The 26,590-nt window shown below is 40.6% G+C and overlaps 1 long non-coding RNA gene across 5 annotated transcripts in view; it reads left to right on the top strand.

Moving 5' to 3' along the window:
- Positions 1–23,780, top strand: part of LOC148803604 (uncharacterized) — a 29,192-nt gene extending 5,412 nt beyond the window's left edge. For 4 of the 5 annotated variants that reach the window (XR_016077496.1, XR_016077485.1, XR_016077492.1 and 1 more), the window contains one exon: positions 19,623–22,263. This is a non-coding gene — a long non-coding RNA (uncharacterized LOC148803604). The other variant, XR_016077490.1, reaches the window with a different exon arrangement.
- The last annotated feature ends 2,810 nt before the right edge of the window (positions 23,781–26,590 follow it).

Here is a 26,590-nt window from a genome sequence, read left to right as displayed (position 1 = left end):
AGTTCCATATAAAGCCAAAGGAGACTAGGGGTTAATAAGCTCAAAAGTAGTTTTATTTTTAAGAGAAGGAACGATGAAGATAAGGTGGTAGTTATCTTTCAATGGAGAGTCATCAACCAAGGGCCTTCCCTTGATTTGATTTTATTACCTAAGACAAGGTCAAACTTGTAGTGATTGAGGAATAGTGGGATGATACAATGCATGTCTATCTAAGGAATGTTAACAGTAGTTCTATGTCATAATCCATCATTCCAAGCTTATTTGTTAGCTCATGCATACTTACCACAACGCGGTGGCATAATGTTTTGGCAACTTTGTGGGATTTCAAAAATCATAGGCATAAATTTGTGGTGAGCACTCATGGGCTTTCAGAGAGTGGTTGTGAAGCTGGAATCCTTGTTGAAAAGTGTATTTCCTCGTCTTTTCTCCATATCGAATATTAACTAGAAAACAATCTTTAACATTGTTCTAACTCTCCATCCTTTGGATTTGATTGGAAATTGGAATTTAGATCAAATCCTAGAGCGTTTGAATTTGTTCCCGTTCAAGAGGATCTAGTGTAACGCCATTTAACACATGCAAAAGGCTAGAAACAAGAGGAATCTCTGAGTTGTAAAGGTTTTCTTCACAAGGCCAAAGTTCCATTTAAAGCCATAGGAGACTAGGGAATAAAAAGCGCAGAAATAGTTTTATTTTTAAGAGAAGGAACGATGAATATTGGTTGGAAGTGATCTTTCAATGGAGAGTCCTCAACCAAGGGCCTTCCCATGATTTGATTTTATTACCAAAGACAAGGTCGTACTTGTAGTTATTGAGGAATAGTGGAAGAATACAATAGATGTCTATCGAAGGAAAGTCAAGAGTTGTTCTGTGTCATAGTACGTCATTCCAACCTTTATTTGTTAGCTATGCATATTTACCACAACCCGGTGGCATAAAGTTTTGGCAGCTTTGTGGAATATCCAAAATCATAGGCATAAATTTGTTGTGAGCACTCGTGGGCTCTCAAGGAATGGTTGCGATGCTGGAGTTATGTGCATAGATACATTTACTTTTCCTTGGAGGGCAATTCATAGTACTCTTCCCATATTTCCTTAACGCAATATGTATGGTCCATCGTATAGAAACTGTTTGAATAATGTTAAAATAACTTAGTTGCAGATGTTAGGGCCTGTTTGGCTAATTAAAGTGTTTTTTATTTCTGTTATGTCTGTTATTGTACTCAGGGGCACAAGGGTCTTTTCCCTTGTTATTTCTGTCGCCCTATATATAGTAAAATAAACACTGGTGCCGCCAGTACTGTTACATTGCAAACCTTCTCTCTCTCTCCTCTCTTCTCTTCTCTTCTTCTTCTCTTCTCTTCTCTCCTCTTCCACTTATCTCTGGCCGGCTACACTGTCAAGATGGTATCAGAGCGGGAATGCTGATTAAAAGAGAGCAGATCGATCAACCCTACTGTCAAGAGAAGATCGATCAACCCAAAGAATAGATCGAACAGACTAGCAGAAAGGAAATCTGATTCTGGACTACAGAATAGCTACGACTGGTACAGTTCTCCCTATTTTTTCTCTTCTTTACTCTCCTTGGTCATGTGCCGAGTGAAAACCCTATGAATCTGGGGCAGCTGAATGCTGTTGAACCTGTGTAACCCTAGTTTTCTTGGCTCGTGTGATCCTGTTCATGTGTTAAGACAACTGTAGGTCAATCCTGACCTGTCTTCTCAATGGTTTGAGTTGACTATAAGTAAGAAGGATCTCTCTTGCTGATTAGTGGTTGTTAGACATTCTCGAATTCTGGTAGGTGGGGACTGATAAAACTATACAGGTCTGAAATCTGCCGAATATTACCTCAGTTTTGTTCGGAATTTGGTACTGTTTGTGCTCAATCTGGTTGGTAAACCCGAGTGTGTGGGTGTGAACTGAGTGGAGCATTGTTTTGTGGAGTAAGGAGGGGTCCTAAGTTTGGTGTGCAGGACTGATTAACTGCTTGACCATGTCGACTGAGAATTCTGCTACTTCAGAGATCTCAGGGAGCCACAATGGAGTGGGGGAATGGATATGAGCTTTCCCATGGCTGTCATTCCCTTTGATGGTCTAAATTACCTTGAGTGGTCTAGGGGGATAAAACTCTACATCACTGCTTGGGGGCGAATAGGATACATCAATGGGAGAGTAATGGAACCGAAGTATGGAAGTGCTGAGCATGATAAGTGGAACCAAGAGAACAGTATGGTGATGTCTTGGCTCTTGGTTTCAATGCTGCCACAAGTAAGGAAGACTTTTATGTGGGCTGAAACTGCTTGTGAGATATGGGAACAAGTGAAGTCCACTTATTCAGAACAGAGACACTATGCCAAGATATACCAACTACAAGCTGAATCTTCTACTTGCAAGCAGGGGGAGAGGAGTCTCTCGATGTACTATTCTGATTTGACATCAATATGGAAAGAACTTGATCACTATCAGAATGTGAATTGGAAGTGTGATGAAGATGCAAAGGCCTGTAAGTCACTTGTATCACAGCAACGCGTGTTTGCCTTCTTCCTAGGGCTGAATCCGTCATACGAGTCCATCAGGGTACAAATCTTGGGTAGTAAAGACTTGCCATCAGTCTAGGAGGTGTATGCCTTGGTGCAGTCAGAAGAAAACAGAAGAAGTGTGATGAATGGTGTAGAAGGGGAGTCAGTTGCCCTAGCGGTCTGGGGAAATTCAGATACAAATGTCGGAGGTGGCTTTAAAAGGGGTGACACTCGGAAAAAATCAGAAGATAAAAGCAAGCTTTGGTGCACTCACTGCCAGAAGACACGACACACTAAAGATACATGCTGGGATCTCCATGGAAAACCTAAATGGGCATAGGATTTGGGTAAGAAGTCAACACCGGATCAGGGCAAGAAACCAGGCCAACAGAATAAAAAAAGGTATAACTCAGCTAATATGGCATCGACAGAGACTAGTCCTTTCGTAACTCAGGAGAGACATCCCGGTTCTGACCCTAAGGAAGATATTATCAACTCCTTACGTGAACATTTGGAATTGTATGGTAGGACTCTCCGCCAGGTGGATTCTGGGCCTACTCCTTCTACCTCATTTGCGTCTACATCAGGTAATGCCACAGCCTTCCATGTGTCATCTCATACTACTGATTCACCTTGGATTGTTGACTCCGGAGCCTCAAATCACATGACCGGTAAGTCAAATTTGTTCCAGACATATAACCTTCTCTCTGGGAGAGATAAGGTAAGACTGGCTGATGGTTTCTTTTTCTACCATAGCTGGCCGAGGCACCATATCTCTCCCACTTGGCCTTACTCTTCCTAATGTCCTGCATGTTCCGAAATTACCTATTAATTTGCTGTCCATTAGTAGTATTACTCACTCTTTGAACTGCTTAGTCACCTTTTTTCCGTCTTCATGTGTGTTTCAGGATTTGACCTCGGGGAAGACGATTGGTAGAGGAAGCATAGTGGATGGTCTCTACATGTTGGAGAATAATGCTGGTCTTGTGGCGATTGAGTCCACAAGTTCGTCGAGAGAGAGTCAGGCCTATTTATGACATAGTCGTTTAGGTCATCTTTCTTTTGAGTCGTTAAAAGTTATGTTCCCAAAGTTGTTTGAGTCCTTGTCAGTGAGTTAGTTATAGTGTCAAACTTGTCAGTTGAGTAAGCATTGTTGAAGTTCTTTACCTTTAAGAAATAAAATATCTGAATTTCCATTTCATATTGTTTATTCTGATGTTTGGGGCCCTGTTACTCTACCTACTGCGGCTGGCTATAAGTATTTTGTTACTTTGATTGATGATTATTCTCGATACACTTGGGTTTACCCTATGCGATCTCGAGATGAAGTGCCACAAATTGTGAAAGATTTTCAACGCATGGTGTTCACTCAGTTCCAAACGGAAATTCATATTTTTCAGTCGGACAATGCAAAGGAATATTTCCATAGTGATCTCACGAAGTTCTTTGCTTCGAGTGGGTCACTTCAGCGAAGCTCTTGTGCCAGGACACCCCAACAAAATGGTGTGGCTGAACGAAAAAACCGTCACCTTCTCGAAGTTGCTCGTGGCTTGCTGATTCATATGAATGTGCCAAAACAGTTCTGGATGGATGCAGTATTGTGTGCGACATATATCATCAATCGCATGCCCTCTCGGCTACTAGAGTATAAGGCCCCATATCAGCTCTTGTTCCCTATAGCCCCTGTCCACCATTCCGATGCGTGTTTTTGGGTGTCGTTTTGTCCACAACCTGTCACCTACTCGTGGTAAACTTGACCCTCGGGCTATTCCTTGTGTTTTTCTTGGTTACCCTTCATCTCAAAAGGGGTATCGTTGCTATGATCCCATTGCCCGCAAGTACTATGTTTCCATTGATGTCTCATTCTTTGAGAGTCAACTGTTCTTCTTAGTTTCTCCTCAGGGGGAGAGTAGGGTTGAGGAGAAACAGGCAACGACTCAGATTCAACTACCTCCTTTACCCGATCCTCCTCCGTTCCGGGTTTTCTATCGTCGCCATAAGAGCCAGCAGAGTTCAAGAGCTGTGGAGCCGGACACTATGCAACCAACATCATCGGATTCACCCGAGGCAGATCCGTCTCATCAGCCAGGTACACTTGCTCCCATTTCTCCTTTAAATGTTGATTCATCTGTCCCCAATGATCTTAATATTCCTATTGCTAAGAGAAAGGGTGTTAGATCTTGTACCACTAATCATCCTATCTCTAACTTTGTGTCCTATGAGCATGTTTCACCTTCGTACCGTGCCTTTCTCTCTTCTGTGGATAATGTTCCCATCCCTAAGACCGTGGCAGAAGCCTTGTCAAAACCTGAATGGACAGATGCAATGCAGGAAGAAATTGATGCCTTACACAAAAATGGTACGTGGGAGTTGGTAGACCTTCCTGAGGGGAAGGAACCAGTGGGGTGCAAGTGGGTGTTCACAGTGAAACACAAAGCTGATGGAACTGTTGAAAGGTACAAGGCTAGACTGGTAGCAAGAGGCTTCACACAGGTATATGGAGTGGACTATGCAAAGATTTTTGCTCCAGTAGCGAAGATGAACTCCATCCGGATTCTCCTTTCCTTGGCAGCAAATCTTGACTGGGATCTTCACCAATTGGACATCAAGAATGCCTTCTTGAATGGTGACTTGGAAGAGGAGGTGTACATGACCCAACCCCAGGGTTCTGTGCCAAAGGCAGTGAACAAAAGGTGTGCAGGTTAAAAAAGTCCCTATATGAGTTGAAACAATCACCTCGGGCTTGGTTTAGTAAGTTCCATTTAGTAGTCCAACAGATGGGATTCAAACAATGCCAGTCAGATCATACCCTGTTTGTAAAAAGAGGTGAAGGTAAAATTGCAGCTCTTATTGTGTATGTGGATGACATAGTGATCACAGGAGATTGGGAGGCTAAAATCCAGAGACTAAAAAAATTCTTAGCCACTAAATTTGAGGTGAAGGATCTAGGCCCCTTACGATACTTTCTTGGAATTGAAGTTGCCCGCTCTCACAAGGGCATCTTTATTTCCCAACGGAAGTATGCACTAGATCTACTAGAAGATACATGCAAGTTGGGGGTAAAACCATCTGATTCACCTATTGAACCTAATCACCATTTGGAAGACAGTCAGGGAGAGTTTTTGAAAGATGTAAAGATGTTCCAGAGACTCGTGGGGAGACTTCTGTATTTGTCTATGACCAGGCCTGATATTGCCTATGTAGTGGGTGTCCTTAGTCAATTCATGCACAGCCCGAGGACAACTCACTTTGAGGCTGCAGAGAGGATCTTGAGATATCTCAAGAAGTTTCCTGGAGCTGGTTTGTTGTTCCAGAAACACAGTCACTTAAAAGTGGAAGTATATACTGATGCAGATTGGGCAGGAGCAGTCAATGACCGAAAGTCTACCAGTGGTTATTGTGCCTTTGTAGGAGGAAACCTTGTCACATGGAGAAGCAAAAAACAAAGTGTGGTGGCTAGAGCAATATTTTGGCAGTTTTGTGGGATATCAAACATAGGCTTAAATTTGTGGCGAGCACTCATGGCCTTTCAGAGAATGGTTGGGATGCTTGAGTTATGTGCATAGATACATTAATTTCCCCTTGGAGGGCTATTCATAGTACTCTTCCCCTATTTCCTTATCGCATCATGTATGGTCTCACTTAAGGAATTAAGGTCAAATTCTTGGAATATCTCTAGTTTGGGGAATCCTTGTTGAAAAGTGTATTTCCTCGTCTTTTCTCCATAACGAATTTTAACTAGAAACCAATCTTTAACATTGTATAACACTTCATCCTTTGGATTTGTTCGGAAATTGGAATTTAGAACAAATCCGAGAGCGTTTGAATTTGTTCCCATTCAAGAGGATCTAGAGTAACGCCACCTAACACATGCAAAAGGCTAGAAACAAGAGAAATCTCCGAGTTGTAAAATTTTCTTCACAAGCCCAAAGTTCCATTTAAAGCCATAGGAGACTAGGGGATAAAAAGCTCAGAAATAGTTTTATTTTTAAGAGAAGGAACGATGAAGATTGGTTGGAAGTGATCTTTCAATGGAGAGTCCTCAACCAAGGGCCTTCCCATGATTTGATTTTATTACCAAAGACAAGGTCGTACTTGTAGTTATTGAGGAATAGTGGAAGGATACAATATATGTCTATCGAAGGAAAGTCAAGAGTTGTTCTGTGTCATAGTCCATCATTCTAACCTTTATTTGTTAGCTATGCATACTTACCACAATCCGGTGGCATTAAGTTTTGGCAGATTTGTGGGATATCGAAAATCATAGGCATAAATTTGTGGTTAGCACTCGTGGGCTCTCAAGGAATGGTTGCGATGTTGGAGTTATGTGCATATATACATTTACTTTTCCTTGGACGGCAATTCATAGTAGTCTTCCCCTATTTCCTTAACACAACATGTATGGTCCCTTGTATGGAAACAAGGTCAAATTCTTGGAAGATCTCTTGGGGAATCCATGTTGAACGATGTATTTCCTCGTCCTTACTCCATATCGAAGCTTAGTTAGAAAACAATTTCTAAGTTTCTTCTTACTCTTCATCGCTTGGATTTGATTGAAATTTTGATTTTAAAAGAAATCCAAGAGTGTTTGAATTTGTTCCCATTTAAGAGGATATAGAGTAACACCGTCTAACGCATGCAAATGGCTAGAAACAAGAGTAATTTCAGATTTGAAAAAGTTTTTCTTCACTAGCCCAAAGTTCCATCTAAAGCCAAAGGAGACAAGGTGATAAAATGTTCAGAAATAGTTTTATATTTAAGAGAAGAAATTTTGAAGATAGGGTGGAAGTGATCTTTAAATTGAGAGTCATCAACCAAGGGCCTTCCCATGATTTGATTTTATTACCAAAGACAAGGTCAAACTTGTAATGGTTGAGGAATATTGGGAGGATACACTAGATGTCTACCGGAGGAAAGTCAAGAGTTGTTATGTGTCGTAGTCCATCATTCCAACCTTTATTTGTTAGCTCATCTATATTTACCACAACCCGGTGGCATAATGTTTCGGCGGCTTTGTGGGAAATCGAAAATCATAGGCATAAATTTGTGATGAGCACTCGTGGGTTGTCTGGGAATGGTTGGGATGCTGGAGTTATGTGCATAGATACATTTACTTTTCCTTGGAGGGCAATTCATAGTACTCTTCCCCTATTTCCTTAACGCAACATGTATGGTCCCTCGTATGGAAACAAGGTCAAATTCTTGGAAGACCTCTAGTTTGGGGAGTCCTTGTTGAACGATGTATTTCCTCGTCCTTACACCGTACCGAATCTTAGTTAGAAAACAATCTCTAAGTTTCTTCTAACGCTTCATCGCTTGGATTTGATTGAAATTTGGATTTTAAAAGAAATCCAAGAGCATTTGAATTTGTTCCCATTTAACAGGATCTAGAATAACGCCATCTAACACATGCAAATGGCTAGAAACAAGAGTAATTTCAGATTTGAAAAGTTTTTCTTCACTAGGCCAAAGTTCCATTTAAAGTCAAAGGAGAAAAGGTGATAAAATGTTTAGAAATAGTTTTATATTTAAGAGAAGAAACGATGAAGATAGGGTGGAAGTGATCTTTCAATGGACAGTCCTCAACCAATGGCCTTCCCATGATTTGATTTTATTACCAAAGACAAGGTCAAACTTGTAATGATCGAGGAATATTGGGAGGATACACTGGATGTATATCAGAGGAAAGTCAAGAGTTGTTCTGTGTTGTAGTCCGTCATTCCAACCGTTTTTTGTTAGCTCATGTATACTTACCACAAACCGGTGGCATAATGTTTTAGCGGCTTTGTGGGATATCGAACTTCGTAGGCATAAATTTGTGGTGAACACTCATGGGCTCCCAGAGAATGGTTGGGATACTAGAATTATGTGCATATATACATTATTGACAAGTAAATATCAGCCGAACCAACACTCCTGCTCAAACTAAGCATGGATGTCAATCATGTTTAGCTTGCCCAGTAAGTCCAACAATTTTATTGTGGTTAGCCCTTTAGTTAAAACATCTGCAATTTGCATCTCTGAGGGAGTGTAAGGAATGCAGAGTTCTCCTGTGACTATTATTTCTCTAACAAAATGGCGGTCTATCTCAATATGTTTTGTTCTATCATGTTGCACTGGGTTATTTGCAATGTTGATAGCATCATTGTTGTCGCAGTACAACTTGAGAGGACACTCGGTCTTCACTCCCAGTTCACCAAGAAGAATTTTAAGCCACAACAGTTCCGCAACACCATGAGCCATAACTCAATATTCTGCCTCTGCACTAGACCTTGCAACAACATTCAGTTTTTTACTTCTCCATGTAACTAGATTTCCCCCAACAAAAGTGCAGTAACCTGAAGTCGACTTTCTGTCACCCACAGAACCAGCCCAATCTGCATCAGTATATCCTTCAACTTCAATTCTATTGTTTTTTCTGAACAGAATCCCTTTACCAGGGCAAGACTTCAAATATTTGAGAATTCTTTCTACAGCCTTCATGTGAGCAATTTTGGGATTGTGTATAAACTGGCTGACAACATGAACGGCATAAGCAATGTCGGGACGAGTGAGGGACAAGTAAATTAACTTCCCCACTAACTTCCGGTATCTCTCCTTATCAGGGTAGTCCTCTCCCACTGACTCCTGTAGACCATGATTCGGTTCTATTAGAGTATCTACTGGCCTGCACCCCAACATGCCTGTCTCTTGTAGAAGGTCAAGGATGTATTTCCGTTGACATATATAGATGCCCTCTTTGGATCTAGCAACTTCAATCCCTAGGAAGTACCTCAGCTGACCCAGGTCTTTGATTTCAAATTCAGCAGCTAGGACCTCCTTTAGTCTGTTGATCTCCTCCTTATCATCCCCAGTAATTACCATATCATCTACATAGACGATAAGAGCAGTAAGTTTCCCATTCCTCTTCTTTATAAATAGAGTATGATCTGCCCCACTTTGAGTATAACCACCTTTCTTCATGGCTCCACATAGCTTCTCAAACCAGGCACGAGGGGACTGTTTAAGGCCATATAGTGCCTTTCTCAGTCTGCACACTTTTCTGCCAAATTCATAACCTGGTGGAGGATCCATGAATACCTCCTCATGTAGATCACCATTTAAAAAAGCATTCTTCACATCCAGCTGATGAAGCTCCCACGAGAAGTTTGCAGCTAATGAGAGTAGGACTCTGATAGTGTTGAGTTTTGCTATGGGAGCAAATGTTTCTTTGTAGTCAACTCCTTCCTTTTGAGTAAACCCCTTTGCCACGAGTCTAGCCTTGTATCTTTCAATGGATCCGTCCTCCCTATGCTTCACGGTGAACACCCCACTTGCATCCAATAGTACTTTCCCTTCTGGAAGATCTACTAGTTCCCAAGTCCCTGCTTTCATCAAGGCCTTCATTTCTTCATTCATAGCCTCTTTCCACCTTAGGTCAGACACAGCCTCAGAGTACCTAGTAGGAACATGCACAGTTGAGAGAGCAGACACAAAAGAACAATAATTAGGGGACAAGTGTGAGTAAGACACAAAATCCGCAATAGGGTATCTGATAGTACAAGAACGAATAGATTTACGAAGTGCAATTGGAAGATCCAAGTCAGAGGATTTGATAGGATTACCTTGAGTTACTGAGACAGGTTGATCCGAGTCCAATTGGTTGCTGTCATGAGTTAGAGGGCTGTTCTTCCTTCTATTGTAGGTAACTCTGATATCTTTCTGCTTCCTGTTGGAGCCTTTAGTAACATTTTCCACATCACTAGTAGTAGTTGTGCCAATGGGAGCCTCACTAGATTCACCTGGGATACCACAACTAGGAGGATCAAGAGGAGAAGATGGAAGATCCGAGGCAGAGAGGGGCACAAAGAAATGGGGAATAGAAGAATCAACAGGAGGGTCCTCTTCCATCCTACTAGTCTCCCCCTGAAGAGGATCCGAGGAAGATTGAAAGTAGGATTGAGACTCAAAGAACACCACATCTTTTGTGACATATCTTTTCTTGGTGACTGGATCATAACACTTGTATCCCTTCTGAGTAGGAGAATAACCCAAGAAGATTCCCTTTGTAGCTCGATGATCCAGTTTTGTCTTCTTTGGATCCTTGACATGTATGAAACATACACACCCAAAGACCCTCGGTGGTAGAGAAAAAATAGGGAGATGAGGGCAAAGAACCAAAAATGGAGTCTTCATTTCCAAGACCTTAGATGGCATTCGTTTTATCAGATATGATGCAGTGAGGATTGCCTGAGACCAATAGCCTTTTGGAACCTTGTGCTGAAATAATAAAGCTCGTGCAGTCTCCAATAAGTGTCTATTCTTGCGCTCAGCAACCCCCATTCTGTTGGGGGGTACCATCACAAGATGACTGGTGAATCATTCCCGCATCCTCCATAAACAAGTTTAAGGATCTTTCGAAATATTCAACAGCATTATCTGACCTGAATTGCTTGATTTTCTTGTCAAATTGTGTTTCAATCATTTCGCAAAATGCCATGGTTACCCGCGACACTTCATCTCGTGTCTTTAATAAGTAGATCCATGTGCATCGAGAATAGCGGTCAATAAAACTGATAAAGTATCGATAGCCATCCACAGAAAAGGACCCCAAACATCAGAATGCACCAAGTCAAAAGGTGCTTGAATTTCATTACTAGAAGTTGAGTACATAGTTCTACACTGTTTTGATAATTGACTGACTTCACAGACTAACTTTTGACTTGACACACCTTGAAACAATTCTGGAAACAACATTTCCAATGACGAGAACTGTAAATGACCTAGTCTAGCATGCCACAGGTGCAGCTTAGATAATGACTCCACATTAGATTGACCACTAGTAGTAGATGTTTGAAGGGCTGAACTGATGTCTGCATCCAGGTAGTAGAGGCCTCCTCGCTCATGACCGCTCCCAATCGTTCTCTTCATCAAACTATCCTGAAAAACACAATGGGTAGGAAAAAAGGTTACGCTACAATTCAAGTTCTTGGTAAGTTTTGAAACAGATAAAAGATTTGAAGAGAGATTGGGAACATGTAAGACAGATTTGAGGGAGATGTCCTTGCTTAGGTCAACCACTCCTTTCCCAGATATGGTAGAGAGGGAACCATCAACAACCTTCATCTTGTCTTGACCAGACATTAAATGATAGGAAGATAATAAGGAAGACATGTGAGTCATGTGGTCAGTTGCACCGGAATCAATAATCCAGGAGGTTGGATCAATGGAACTAGTTGTACTTAAGGCTAAAACAATACTTGATCTGGCAAGGGAGGTGGAAGCAAGAGAATTTGTCCTTAGGCGGGCCAGTGCCCGGCTAAGTACCTCTACCTCATCAGCTGTGAAATCCATAGGCCCATGTCCTTGGGAACTGGTAGTCTGTCCCGAAGAAGAGGAAGCAACTGTGGATGAGTGTTTGGAACCTCCATCATTGTGACTTGCTGCTAGGTTCCCACTTGCCGAATGGCCCTTCTGGTGCTTCTTCTCTTTCCTCAATGCTGCTGGTTTTAAATGAGGGTAGAGAACCCAACAGTTCTCTTTCACATGTTTTTCTCCCCCACAGTGAGTACACCTTCGGTGTCTCTTGTCAGAGAACTTGTTCCCCCTTTGGCTTGTAGAAATGAGAGCTGAATGTTCTATTGGCTGCTCTACTGGTTTAGTCTGGGCATCAACTTGCATCTCCTTTCTTCTCACCTCTTCATTTCTCACAAGATAGTAGACATGATGTAGATCAGGCATCTCATCTCTTCCCAGAATTTGAGACCTTATGTTCTCATATACCGGATCTAGGCCAGCCAAAAATTTGAATGCTCTATCCTCTTCAACTTGTTTGTCGTGTTTCTCCTTATCTCTGGCATTCTCCCAGTCTATGATGAGGTGGTGATCCAGCTCTTCCCACAATCCTTCTAATGTAGCAAAGTATGTAGCAACACTCATGTCTCCCTGCTTCAGGGCAGCAATATCTTGATTCAGTCTATAGATTCGGGCATTATTCTTTTTCTGCCCATAGGTCTTAGACACCTTCTCCCATATCTTGGCAGCTGTGGAGAAGTGTTGAACCGTCCTAGCTACCCTGGGAGTCATTGAAGCAAGCAGTCAGGACATGACTGTAGCATTCTCTCTTCTTGAAACAGCATATTCAGCACTCGCTATTTCGGGTTCTTTCTTCTGCCCGTCCAAATAGCCTGTAAGATCCCAGGATGTGATAAAGAGCATGGCCGAAATAGACCATTCCCTAAATTTGTATTCATCAAGTAACACACTTGTTATCTGTAGGCTGTGCAAATTAGGGTTCTCCAGATTAGGAGACCTCCCACTAGTCCTAATATCTCTAGAAGAAACTTCCCCAGATATGGAAAACATCTTCTCCGACTTGCAAGAGTACCAAAACTGTCACACAGGTTATGTGAAGCCTCTTCAGACTTCCGGACCTTGCAGCACTGTAATCTCAGACCTGAGGGTCTGTTTTAGGGCTGTAATACCCTTCCCACTCTGCTGTACTGCTCCACTCACTGCTGTCGCAAGCTGCCACTTACAGTTGAAGTGCCGAGCCAAAAATAAAAACTCTGTTGTGTTTGGCCACTGTTGCCGCAACCCTGACCTAGCTGTTGTGGCTTCTACCACACACCAATCACTGCTATCGCAGGTTAGCCTTCACCCACGAACTGCTCTAGGACTGCTGAAATCAGTCCTCTCTTCTAGATCTGTTTTACACAGATCTCACTTAGCCGAATGGCTACACCTTGCTCTATGTATCTCTTAGGGCATCAGCTACTGGGACTAACTCCCCTTGGGCCCTACAACCAAGGGAAACCCTAGGTATAGGTTCTGCTGTGTTCTACGACCAGACCTAGGGTTTCTTTGCACTACCAAGATAGAGAGAGAAGTGCGAGACAGTTGTTGTAACCAGGCGAGAGAGGTGTTCTACGACTAGACCTAGAGCTCTGATACCATGTTTGCCGAACTGAACCTGTTGAGAGAGCTGAGAAGAAGAAGAAGAGGAAGAAGAGAGGAGAGTCTGATGTATTCGAATGGGCACTGTTCATCAGCCAGCCCTGTTCACTAATATAAGAGCAATACACAATTTACATGAAAGGACCAGGAAGCCCCGAATTAGTGATGGGACACCCAGTCTAATAAAACACAAGATACAATTAGGCCCATTTACTAAGGCCCATTAACTAGAGACTCTAATACCCAGCCCAGACAAGAGAATAACAACATATCATCCGAACCAACATGTTTGTTAGCTCATGCATACTTAGCACAACGCGGTGGCATAATGTTTTGGTGGCTTTGTGGGATTTCGAAAATCATAGCCATAAATTTTTGGTGAGCACTCATGGGCTCTCAGAGAATGGTTGGGATGCTGGAGTTATGTGCATAGATACATTAACTTCTCCTTGGAGGGCTATTCATAGTACTCTACCCCTATTTCCTTATCGCATCATGTATGGTTTCTCGTGTGGAAACAAGGTCAAAATCATGGAAGATCTCTAGTTTGGGGAATCCTTGTTGAAAGGTGTATTTCCACGTCCTTACTACATATCGAATCATAATTAGAAAATAATCTCTAAGTTTTTTCTAACTCTTCATCCCTTGGATTTGATTGAAAGTTGGATTTTAGAAGAAATCCGAGAGCGTTTGAATTTGTTCCCATTTAAGAGGATCTACAGTGACGCCATTTAACACATGCAAAAGGCTAGAAACAAGAGCAATTTCATAATTGAAGAGGTTTTCTTCAGTATCCCAAAGTTCCATCTAATGGCAAAGGAGACTAGGGGATAAAAAGCTCATAAATAATTTTATTTTTATGAGAATGAACGATGAAGATGGGGTGGAAATGATCTTTCAATGGAGAGTCATCAACCAAGGGCCTTCCCTTGATTTGATTTTATTACCTAAGACAATGTCAAACTTGTAGTGATTGAAGAATAGTGGAATGATACAATGCATGTCTATCTAAGGAAAGTTAATAGTAGTTCTGTGTCATAATCCATCATTCCAAGCTTATTTTTTAGCTCATGCATACTTACCACAACGCGGTGGCATAATATTTTGGTGCTTTTGTAGGATATCAAAAATCATAGGCTTAAATTTGTGGCGAGCACTCATGGTCTTTCAGAGAATGGTTGGGATGCTGGAGTTATGTGCATAGATAAATTAACTTCTCCTTGGAGGGCTATTCATAGTTCTCTTCCCCTATTTCCTTATCGCATCATGTATGGTCTCACATAAGGAAACAAGGTCAAATTCTTGGAATATTACCACAAACCGGTGCCGTAATGTTTTGGCGGCTTTGTGGGATATCGAAATTCGTAGGCATAAATTTGTGGTGAGCAGTCATGAGCTCCCAGAGAATGATTGGGATACTGGAGTTATGTGCATAGATGCATTAACTTCTCCTTGGAGGGCTATTCATAGTACTTTTCCCCTAGTTCCTTATCGCGTCATTTATGGTCTCTCGTATGGAAACAAGGTCAAATTCTTGGAAGATCTCTAGTTTGGGGAATCCTTGTTGAATGTTGTATTTCCTTGTCATTACTCCATATCGAATCTTAATTAGAAACAATCACTAAGGGCCTTCGCATGATTTGATTTTATTACCAAAGACAAGGTCATACTTGTAGTGATTGAGGAATAGTGGGAGGATACAATGGATGTCTATTGAAGGAAAGTCAAGAGTAGTTTTGTGTCATAGTACATCATTCCTACCTTTATTTGTTAGCTCATGCATACTTACCACAACCCGGTGGCATAATGTTTTGGCGGTTTTGTGGGATATCGAAAATCATAGGCATAAATTTGTGGTGAGCACTAATGGGTTCCCAGAGAATGGTTGGGATGCTGGAGTTATGTGCATAGATACATTTATTTGGAGGGCAATTCATAGTACTCTTCCCCTATTTCCTTAACGCAATAAGTATGGTCCCTCGTATGGAAAAAAGGTCAAATTCTTGGAAGATCTCTAGTTTGGGGAATCCTTGTTGAACGGTGTATTTCCTCGTCCTTACTCCATATCGAATCTTAGATAGAAAACAATCTCTAAGTTTCTTCTAACTCTTCATCGCTTGGATTTGATTGAAAGTTGGATTTTAAAAGAAATCCAAGAGCGTTTGAATTTGTTCCCATTTAAGAGGATATAGAGTAACACCATCTAACACATGCAAATGGCTAGAAATAAGAGTAATTTCAGAGTTGAAAAGTTTTTCTTCACTAGCCCAAAGTTCCATCTAAAGCCAAATGAGACAAGGTGATAAAATGTTCAGAAATAGTTTTATATTTAAGAGAAGAAACGATGAAGATAGGGAGGAAGTGATCTTTCAATGGAGAGTGCTCAACCAAGGGCCTTCCCATGATTTGATTTTATTACCAAAGACAAGGTCAAACTTGTAATGATTGAGGAATTTTGGGAGGATACACTGGATATCCATCGGAAGAAAGTCAAGAGTTGTTCTGTGTCGTAGTCCATCATTCCAACCTTTATTTGTTAGCTCATGCATACTTGCAACAACCCGGTGGCATAATGTTTTGGCGGCTTTGTGGGATATCGAAAATCGTAGGCATAAATTTGTGGTGAGCACACTCATGGGCTCCCAGAGAATGGTTAGGATACTGGAGTTTTGTGCATAGATACATTAATCTTCCTTTTTTCTTTGACGTCTTGAGCTTGGAGCCATCAAACAACTTGTCCATTCTAGTAGGGAGAGACCACTTGCATCCATTCATTTTGCATATTAGATGTGAACCAGGAGATGTATACCAGTTGAGTCTCTTCCTTTGTATTGAATCACAAGTATTATACCCCCATGGAAGGCTTCTAGCAAAAGAGAAGACACTAATTTTCAGAGGGATGGGAACACATCAAACATCCTTTACAAGATTGAACATCTTGGTGGGACTAGAGGAAATTTATGATTTTCAAGGAGGCGCAAAAAAAAAAAAAAAAAAAAAAACCATGCGGAGGACTACTGGCCCACAAACAACCATCCAATCTAATGGGATCTAGAGAAATCCCATCCAACAAATGCAAAAGGCTAGAAACAAGAGGAATTTCAGTGTTCCTAAGGTTTTTCTTTTTAGCCCAAAGTTTCAGCCAATGCCCGAAAGAGACTAGGGGATAGCAGGCTTAGAAATAGTTTTGCCTTTAAGAGAGGAAACGATGAAGATAGAGTTGTAAAGGTTTTCTTCACTAGCCCAAAGTTCCATATAAAGCCAAAGGAGACTAGGGGATAAAAAGCTCAGAAATAGTTTTATTTTTAAGAGAAGGAACGATGAAAATAGGTTGGAAGTGATTTTTCAATGGATAGTCCTCAACCAAGGGCCTTCCCATGATTTGATTTTATTACCAAAGACAAGGTCATCTTGTAGTGATTGAGGAATAGTGGGAGGATACAATGGATGTCTATCGAAGGAAAGTCAAGGGTTGTTATGTGTCATAGTACATCATTCCTACCTTTATTTGTTAGCTCATGCATACTTACCACAACCCCGTGGCATAATGTTTGGGCGGCTTTTTGGGATATCGAAAATCATAGGCATAAATTTGTGGTGAGCACTCATGGGCTCCCATAGAATGGTTGGGATGCTGAAGTTATGTGCATAGATACTTTTATTTGGAGGGCAATTCATAGTACTATTCCCCTATTTCCTTAACGCAATATGTATGGTCCCTCGTATGGAAACAAGGTCAAATTCTTGGAAGATCTCTAGTTTGGGGAATCCTTGTTGAACGGTGTATTTCCTCGTCCTTACTCCATATCGAATCTTAGTTAGAAAACAATCTCTAAGTTTCTTCTAACTCTTCATCGCTTGGATTTGATTGAAATTTGGATTTTAAAAGAAGTCCAAGAGCGTTTGAATTTGTTCCCATTTCACAGGATGTAGAATAACGCCATCTAACACATGCAAATGGCTAGAAACAAGAGTAATTTCAGAGTTGAAAAGTTTTTCTTCACTAGGCCAAAGTTCCATCTAAAGTCAAAGGAGACAAGGTGATAAAATGTTCAGAAATAGTTTTGTATTTAAGAGAAGATACGATGAAGATAGGGTGGAAGTGATCTTTCAATGGATAGTGCTCAACCAAGGGCCTTCCCATGATTTGATTTTATTACCAAAGACAAGGTCAAACTTGTAATGATTGAGGAATATTGGGAGGATACACTGGATGTCTATCGGAGGAAAGTCAAGAGTTGTTTTTTGTTGCAGTCCATCATTCCAACCTTTATTTGTTAGCTCATGCATACTTACCACAACCCGGTGGCATAATGTTTTGGCGGCTTTGTGGGATATCGAAAATCGTAGGCATAAATTTGTGGTGAGCACTCATGGGCTCCCATAGAATGGTTGGGATACTGGACTTATGTGCATAGACACATTAATCTTCCTTTTTTCTTTGACGACTTGAGCATGGAGCCATCAAACAACTTGTCAATACTAGTAGGGAGAGACCACTTGCATCCATTCATTTTGCATATTAGATGTGAACCAGGAGATGCATACCAGTTGAGTCTCTTCCTTTGTATTGAATCACAAGTATTAATACCCCCGTGGAAGGCTTCTAGCAGAAGAGAAGACACTAATTTTCGGAGGGATGGGAACACATCAAACTTCCTTTACAAGAATGGACATCTGGGAGGGACTAGAGGAAATTAATGATTTTGAAGGAGGCGCAAAAAAAAAAAAAAAAAAAAAAAACCACCCGTAGGACTAGTGGCCCACAAACAACCATCCAATCTAATTGGATCTAGAGAAACCCCATCCAACAGATGCAAAAGGTTAGAAACAAGAGGAATTTCAGTGTTCCTAAGGTTTTTCATTTTAGCCCAAACTTTCAGCCAATGCCCGAAGGAGACAAGGGGATAGCAGGCTTAGAAATAGTTTTGCCTTTAAGAGAGGAAACGATGAAGATAGATTGGAAGATATCTTTCAAAGAAGACTTATCAACCCAAAGGTCTTCCCAATACATAGAGTGGAAGATATCTTTCATGTATCTCTAGTTGTCAACCTATAAAAATTTTATCAAATCATTTAAGTTATATTTATATAAGTTCACATTTTATTGATAATGTGGGCGCATGGCCTAGCATTTGAAAACATTGGTTGTGACGCTTGAGCTATCTTCTGAAGGCCATGCCTTTCTCTTGTAGCACTGTCAGCATGCACACATGTATGTGCCTGCATTTTAGAGTGGTTTATCATTCATTCTTTTATGACATGGAACATTTGTTTTAACAATACCAATAAAAAGAAAAATTTTGTAATGATGCTTGAACTACATTAATATCTGCATAAGATCCATATAATGTGGCTGTTATAAGGAATTTCCTATCCAGGACTAGACTACTCCAAGCCCAACCCTCTTCATCCTTTAAAAGACATCAAGACTATCAATCCTCTTCAGCCCAATCCTCTTCCTATCCATTGGAGTCAAACAAGCTGAAGCAAAGATGAACACAAGAAAGCTTTGGAACCAGGATAATGCCTTGAAATAGGTTAAGGAATTATCTATTGCAGTCGAGTTCACCTCTGTTCTTACGACAGTGGTTAGAGATTATAATATACATGATGGAGTAACATGACTAGATCTCTTTAATTGGGTTTAGACTGAGCTTTCAGGGAATTGGTTTGTACTACCTTAGAATGGAACTTAGCGGACTAGTTCTGTTTAGGACTGATCAGGTGGTTCTTTTTGTCGCAATTCCTATTTTTCATAAAATCTTATTGGAAAATAAATATAATTAACTATTTGAATTTCTCATTGAAGTTTCTGTACAAATTCCTTCACATTTTCTCATAAAATACATGTATATTTGTTTTCATCAAATGTTTTCTGAAGATATAACATGAAGCAACATGACTCCACAAATAGAACTCTGCTATAATAATACTTAAGTTGCTTACACTATAAAGAAACTGGTAAGCAGAATTTCTTGAAAATAGTGCATAGATAGTGTTATAGAGAAAGAAGTTTTTAAGTGGCTGTATTCTGGAAGCTGCATACTTCTAATATTTATAGAGGTGATGAACTGGTCCATGATGCCATTCAAGATAGGGTCTTCTGTGACTACTGTTTCAAGGCTAACAAAATTTTCAATGTGGCCTATGGTGTTGATAATGTTAGAAGGAGACAGGTGCTGATATCAAGCATTATCCTTCTTAAGACTGCTTTGGAGCTTCTTCGAAACATTTCCATGCCCATCTATGAAAATGAAAAATATGCTTCTATATTGAAAAGGTTAAGTTACACTTGCTTTTGCTTACATTATTATATGTGTTTATATGCTATTATGTGTTTTTTTAGCAAATAAAAACTCATTAAATAAGTGTTGTGATAATAATGTACTTGTGCCATGCTGATATCCATGTTCTTTTATTTCATTCTTGTTTACTAGCGGTGACTCATGTGATGCATTGGATGCTTTCTAAAAATGTATTTTTAAGGGAAAAAAATGAAGTTACGGTGATTTACCGAAGGTTTTATATATTTCTGGTTCTTTACATATAAAATAGGAGGAAAAACAATTTTTTCCTTTTAAGTTATTGAGCTTCTAGCTTATTCCTATATATATTTATACTTTATACTATCTATAGATTGTTGTTGGACCATCAGGTTCCATACCCAGATATCCTGTTTTCTTTCCAAAAGATACTTAAATTATTAGATGAGGTTTGCTAAGACCATTACAGTCATTTACCAAGCAAGTTTCTTGCATTTTTAGCACAAGGTGACTGTTGAGAATCTCTTAGCAAATAACAGAGATTAAAGAATTGATTTGACTTAAAATTAACTAATCCTTATTATAATCTCAGATAGGGGGTAGGGTGACCTTGATTAGGGCTACATTTGCCAACCTTCCAACCTACTACCTATCAGTGTTCAGGATTCCCCCAAGGGAGGCTAAGAAACTGGAGATGGTAATGAGGGACTTTCTGTGGGAACCAGGGGAGGTGAAAAATGATCATTTGGTTAGATGGGAGATAGTTAATAAACCTAAGGAAGAAGGGGGTCTAGGGATAGGGAATATAGTGCTGAACAATGTAGCCCTCCTAGGAAAGTGGTTATGGAGATGGCCCTGAGAGAGAGAGAGAGAGAGAGAGAGAGAGAGAGAGAGTATGGCATGAGGTGGTGTTTAGCATTCATGGCTGCCCAGGAAATGGTTGGGATGCTGGGATATCTCGTTGAGCTACCCTTACAACACCTTGGAAAGCTATACATGGTATTCTCCCTCGCTTCCTCAATTTTATCAGGTATGATGCCTGTTCCGGTGATGTTATCAGATTCTGGGAAGATGTTTGGGTGGGTACTCAACCCCTCAAAGATCGATTCCCCTTGCTTTATTCCCTATCCCTTCACAAAAATGAGCTGATTGCAAATTTTCTTCCGAAGCCGTTAAGTCCCTCGTCTTTAAACTGGGATTTTGGTTTTTGTAGGGGATTAGGGATGGTGAGTCGATTTGTATCACTGAGCTTCCTCATTTACTAGAGTCTATTTGTTTGGACCCCACTTTGTCTAATAAAAGAGTTTGGACTCCTCTTCCTAACGTACTTTCACTTGCTCTTCTTTCAAAAATCCCTCAGTTCCAACCCCAATTCCCAAGGGTTCTTTTTCAAAGAAGTTTGGGCCTGACCTATCCCTCCAAAAATTGTTGTATTCTGTTGGAAAATCTACTATGGGAAAATCAATACCTTGAAAAACTTGCAGAAAAAGAGACACTCTCTTTGTTTCTCCCCGAATTGGTGTTTCTTGTGCAAGGCCCAGAATGAGGACCGTTTCCATTTGCTGATTTCCTGCTCTTTTGCTACAAACTTATGGAGTTGGAGTTAGTTTATTTGGAGGTAGGTGGTCTCCACCAACTGATTTGAGTATGTTATTTAACCCATCTTTTTTTGTTTGGCACACTAGAAGAGGCAAGTTCATGTGGAAATGTGTCAGGGCAGCAACCTTATGGACCCTATGGGAGGAAAGGGATGCAAGAGTTTTCTTAGAGAAGGAAAGAAGATTAGATGAAGTGAAGGACTGCATCCTAAGAAGAGCAATACATTGGCTGAAAACCGTGGAGATATTTGATGATTTTTCTTTTGATGACTTGTGGAGGAATTGGTTAGTAATGTTTTGGGCTAAGTTGTAATTTTTTGTCTCTACCTATTCTTTTGTTTTCTTGATTGTACTTAGAAGATAAGTGTGTTTGTCTTCCTTATGTAACCTCTTTGGTGAATTAATGATTGGGTCAAGTAGGTTGCTGGGTCCTCCTAGGATAAGTGTGTTTGTCCTCCTAGGACCTGAACTAGAACATGATTGGGTCAAGTAGGTTGCTGGGTCAACCTAGATTTTAGGTAGATGCCATGAGCCCACAACAGGATGTTGGTAGTTCTTTTCCTTCTACTTTCTTCTCCCTTCCCAAGGAAAGAGATGATTGGGAGGCTTGGATGATGATGATGATGCTTAATTGCTTATAGAAACATGACAGTTTTGAAATAGATAATTGGTTGATTCCAGAAAACCTAGATATTTTTTTTTAATTCCAGAAATGTAGAGCTTAGCAGACCATCGTTCTTAATGATTCCTAACACCAGCTCTTTCCTGTTCTTGTAATCTTTTTAAACCTTTTGTTGACTCCCATCCTTTATCCTAATTCTTTCCTGTTTCTCTTCCCCAACCCACTCACCCTCTTAATTTCTCTTGTGATCATTGTTTGCAATTTTAATATACAGAAATACAAAAAAATCGGGAATATTCTACTAATTTTACTGGGATGTTTGGAAATGCCAGATTTACAGAGCCAGTTATGCATTGAAAAGATGAAGAAATACATCTGGTGGGAAATGGGGACTGATGAACATATTAAAATGAAATCGACTGAAACTCAGCAGCCATATGTAAGATGTCCTTCAATATTTGCTGAATTCCCCATGAGAATGATACAGATCTTCCTCTCAAACCAATAAAATCTGATATCAGTGTGAACATAAATGGTTTGTTCCTTTTTTTTTTAATTAACAAACGCGATCCCAACAAAAAAACATTCCAATGTGTTTTCCAGAATGATCTGTGTCCACACATCTCAGATTTATAAGTCCCACTCTTATGGTTAGATGTGCAGATACAGATGATATTTACAATGGTTTAACAGGTCAGTCTCAATAATGTATCATGCAGATGAACTCCCAAACAGTCGAAGCTGTTTTTCCCCCTAAATGGTCCAACAACAATCAAACAAGTAAACATGCATGTTATTCAATAAATCAAACAGTGAAAATTAGAATGGATTGGATTTCTACATTTGTCTTTTTCAAACATACATTTGCCTCGTGATAGTGCACCCCTTTCATAAAAAAATGGGATGTGCCAAAACATTCCCCTTAGAACCAAGGACCGATCATGGCTGCTACAAAAGGATGGTCTGAGAATAGAGTTCAGAGTGATTGTCAAACTATAATCTCATAAAGGAAGGTTGGTGCTGAATGGGTCCAAGGTTGCAGCTGCATTCAGAAAAACTAGGTGCTGTTAGGAAAAGGATGGAATGAGGTGAACCCAGGCCAGGATTTATTTTGTAATCAAAGTGTTACAGTTCCGAGCCAAATGGGCTTGTACTTCATTGGCCTGCTACACTTTTTGAGTAGTAACTATGGAGACTGTTCAATGAAACTCTCATGGCTATTTATGCAAAAAAGGAAAACATTTGACCATCTTCTCGTTGCATTGCTTTAAATAGCTGGTGTGATGTTAGACTTCCTGCATGCATTCCTTAGGATGTTGGGGCCCAAGCATCCCAAACTTGAACTTTTAGCCTGTATACATAGGGGGGTTGGTTTTGTAACTATGGTCACAATTTATTCCATTTAAGTGTTAAGGATCAAAGATCATTTGTATTCTTGTTGCTTCTTAAAGTGGAAATACCCTATCTTAATTCATATCCACAATAACTAGGGTCTCAGTATTCAAAAAGTTTTTGTTTTCTATTTCTTTTAAAGGATGATAGACCACTGCTAGTGCACAACCACCAATGAAAGAAAAGTGCTGGTGCTGCTATCAATGGATCGGATAAACCCGGTAGAACTGAACCAAACCAACTCAATTGTAATTTATAATCAAGTCCGCTCCAGAGAAAGTGCTGGGGGCAGGGAAGAAACAATTGGATGGAGAAGCCAAGTTCAGAACCTTTAACTTGTTCCTAGAAAAAGGAAGGGATTAAAAAAGTAAAAAGAACAATCCTTTGTGTTTCCCCAAACACAGTTCTGGTTCTGAACTGTAACTGAAACCCAGCAAGCATGAAGCTTTACCATCAAGCCAGCTGCCATTTCCTTCACAGATTAAAGCTTTCTATACAAATATCACATTGCTTCTTGCAAATGAAAAAAAACTCATAAATCAAATCAGATATAAAAATAAAGAGGAATGAAATATGTAGAGCTGCATACAAAACTTCAGAAGTAAGGCTTAGTTTGTTTGCAGTATGGTATAGATGCAACGGAGCATAATTAGTCTAAGTGTAAAATCTGGTTTACTTTTGCTTTGGATTTAATTGTCGTATTTATTTGTTAAAGATAAAATTAGAATAAATGGTTGGGACCAGAAATGATTTAATTGTCATATAGTTGGGAGGCTTAGATGATGATGATGCTTATAGAAACATGACAGTTCTGTAATAGTTCTGTAATAGATGATTGGTTGATTCTAGAAAATGTAGATGATCTTTTATTTAATTCCTGAAATGTAGAGCTTAGCAAACATCAATTAACAGTTCTGGACCTTGTTCCGGCTGCAGTTGTTAAGTCCTTAAAGTTTGCTGGACTGGGAGTTATTAAGATACTCCCAGACATAGCTTAAAAAAAATAATAATAATGAAGAAAAAGGGCTTTATTATAAGCCTAGTCAGTCTTATTGATGGGTTGAAACATTTTAGTAAAGAAAGGGGCCTACAGTCTAATTTAGTGAGCAACAAGCCCCAGGTTAATTGGTATTGTTTGTAATGCAATAAGCATTTAATGGGCCTGCAGTAGAGTCTATTTAATGGAATAATAGGCCATAAAAGAATAAATTTGTATTAACTAATTTCTTGTGACGTGTCCCAATTATTAATAAGCATTTAATGAGTGCAATTCTTGTGCCAGGGAATTGCACTCAAATTCCCCGGTAACCCTAGGTGCGCTCTTATCTCCTGCCAACCCCAGGATTGCACTCAAATTCCCCAGCAACCCCAGGAAGGCCCTAGCAACCCCAAGTGCGCTCTTATCTCCTGGCAATCCCAGGATTGCATTCAAATTCCCCGATAACCCCGGGAAGGCCCTGGCAACCCCAAGCACACTCATATTCCCTGGCAACCCCAAGCGCGCTCAAATTCCTCGGCAACCCTGGGAAGGCCCTGGCAACCCTAGGTGTGCTCTTATCTCCTGGAAACCCCAAGATTGCACTCAAATTCCCCGGCAACCCCGGGAGGGCCCTAACAACCCCAGGTGCGCTCTTATCTCCTAGCAACCCTAGGATAGCACTCAAATTCCTCGATAACCCCAGGAAGGCCCTGGCAACCCTAGGTGCGCTCAAATTCCTTGGCAACCCCAGGTGCACTCAGATTCCTCGGCAACCCCAGGTGCACTCAGATTCCTCGGCAACCCCAGGAAGGCCCTGGCAACCCTAAGCACGCTCATATCCCCTGACAACCCTATGAAGACCCTAGCAACCCCAAGCGCACTCTGATTCCTTGGCAACCCTGGGAAGGCCCTAATAACCCCAGGCGCACTCATATTCCCTGGCAACCCCAAACGCACTCATATTCCCTAGCAACCCCAGGCGTACTCAAATTCCCCGGCAACCCCAGGCGTACTCAAATTCCCCGGCAACCCTGAGAAGGCCTTGGCAACCCCAAGCGTGCTCATATTCACTGGCAACCCCAGACACACTCAGATTCCCTGGGAAGGTCATGGCAACCCTAGGCGTGCTCATATTCCCTAGCAACCCCATGCATACTCAGATCCCCCGACAACCCCAGGCACGCTCACATCACCTAGCAACTCCAGGCTTACATCCAGATTCCACAGCAAAACTAAGCGCATTCACACCCCCATGCCTTGGGGGCTTTGTCAATATCAAGTATGATTCCTATCTAATTCATAAACGATGCCTTGTCCAACTCACAAATGCAGTAGTCTAGAGGGGGGAGGCGGACAAACTCCACCCGTTCCGTACACTAACAATAACATTTTACTAAAAAACGACACTAATCTCGACCATTGATATTTCATTCCCATAGGAAGGCTCAGATTGCCCTCTTATGCGCTGACCAAAATCTTCCACAAAGGCACAAAGGTCTAGAACTCATAATTAACCCTTCGGGCTAGTTGCCTTGCCAAACATGGTTGAGATAAACTCTCAATCCGTCTCGTACACTAACAATAACATTTTACTAAAAAACAACACTAATCTCGACCATTGATATCTCATTCCCATAGGAAGGCTCAGATAGCCCTCTTATGCACTGACCAAAATCTTCCACAAAGGCACAAAGGTCTGGAACTCATAATTAACCCGTCGGGCTAGTTGCCTTGCCAAACATGGTTGAGATAAACTCTAACTTATGCCAATTATTTAGTTATACTATGACTGAACCCTTACTACATCGCCCATGAAGGGCCTCGCATTCGTAAGGCATGACAACCCCCGATCCTTGTATGGGTAGCAAAACTGCATCTCCCTACAAAAAATAACTCAACTTCCATTTTCTACAAATATGGACCCTAATACTCACCTAACAGCTCATTCATGCTCTATGTCATTTTTTCGCACTTGATAATGTTTAGTTATCGAGACAATTCCTTTCTACAAATACGCTATCTACATAACGTTATTCGGGATAACTCTTTCAGACCTGCTAGTCTCTCAGATATTGGAATAACATTGTTAGCTTTTTTCTCTTTTCTAAAACAATCTGCAATAAAGTTTACTATGCTTGTGCTAATGCTAGATCGTGATAAATCCCAATAGGTACCCAACATAAATACTTGAAATACCCAATGGCTGACATTCTATCTGCGATAAAACCACACTACTAGTTCACTTACACGATGATCAAACACATTAATTGACACGATCAC

This window comes from Nelumbo nucifera, chromosome 1 (assembly GCF_055504915.1).
Source record: "Nelumbo nucifera cultivar China Antique chromosome 1, China Antique-T2T, whole genome shotgun sequence".
NCBI classification, from domain to species: Eukaryota; Viridiplantae; Streptophyta; class Magnoliopsida; order Proteales; family Nelumbonaceae; genus Nelumbo; species Nelumbo nucifera.
The sequence above is the reverse complement of the archived record's forward strand: the minus strand, read 5'-3'. Positions and strand labels throughout refer to the sequence as shown.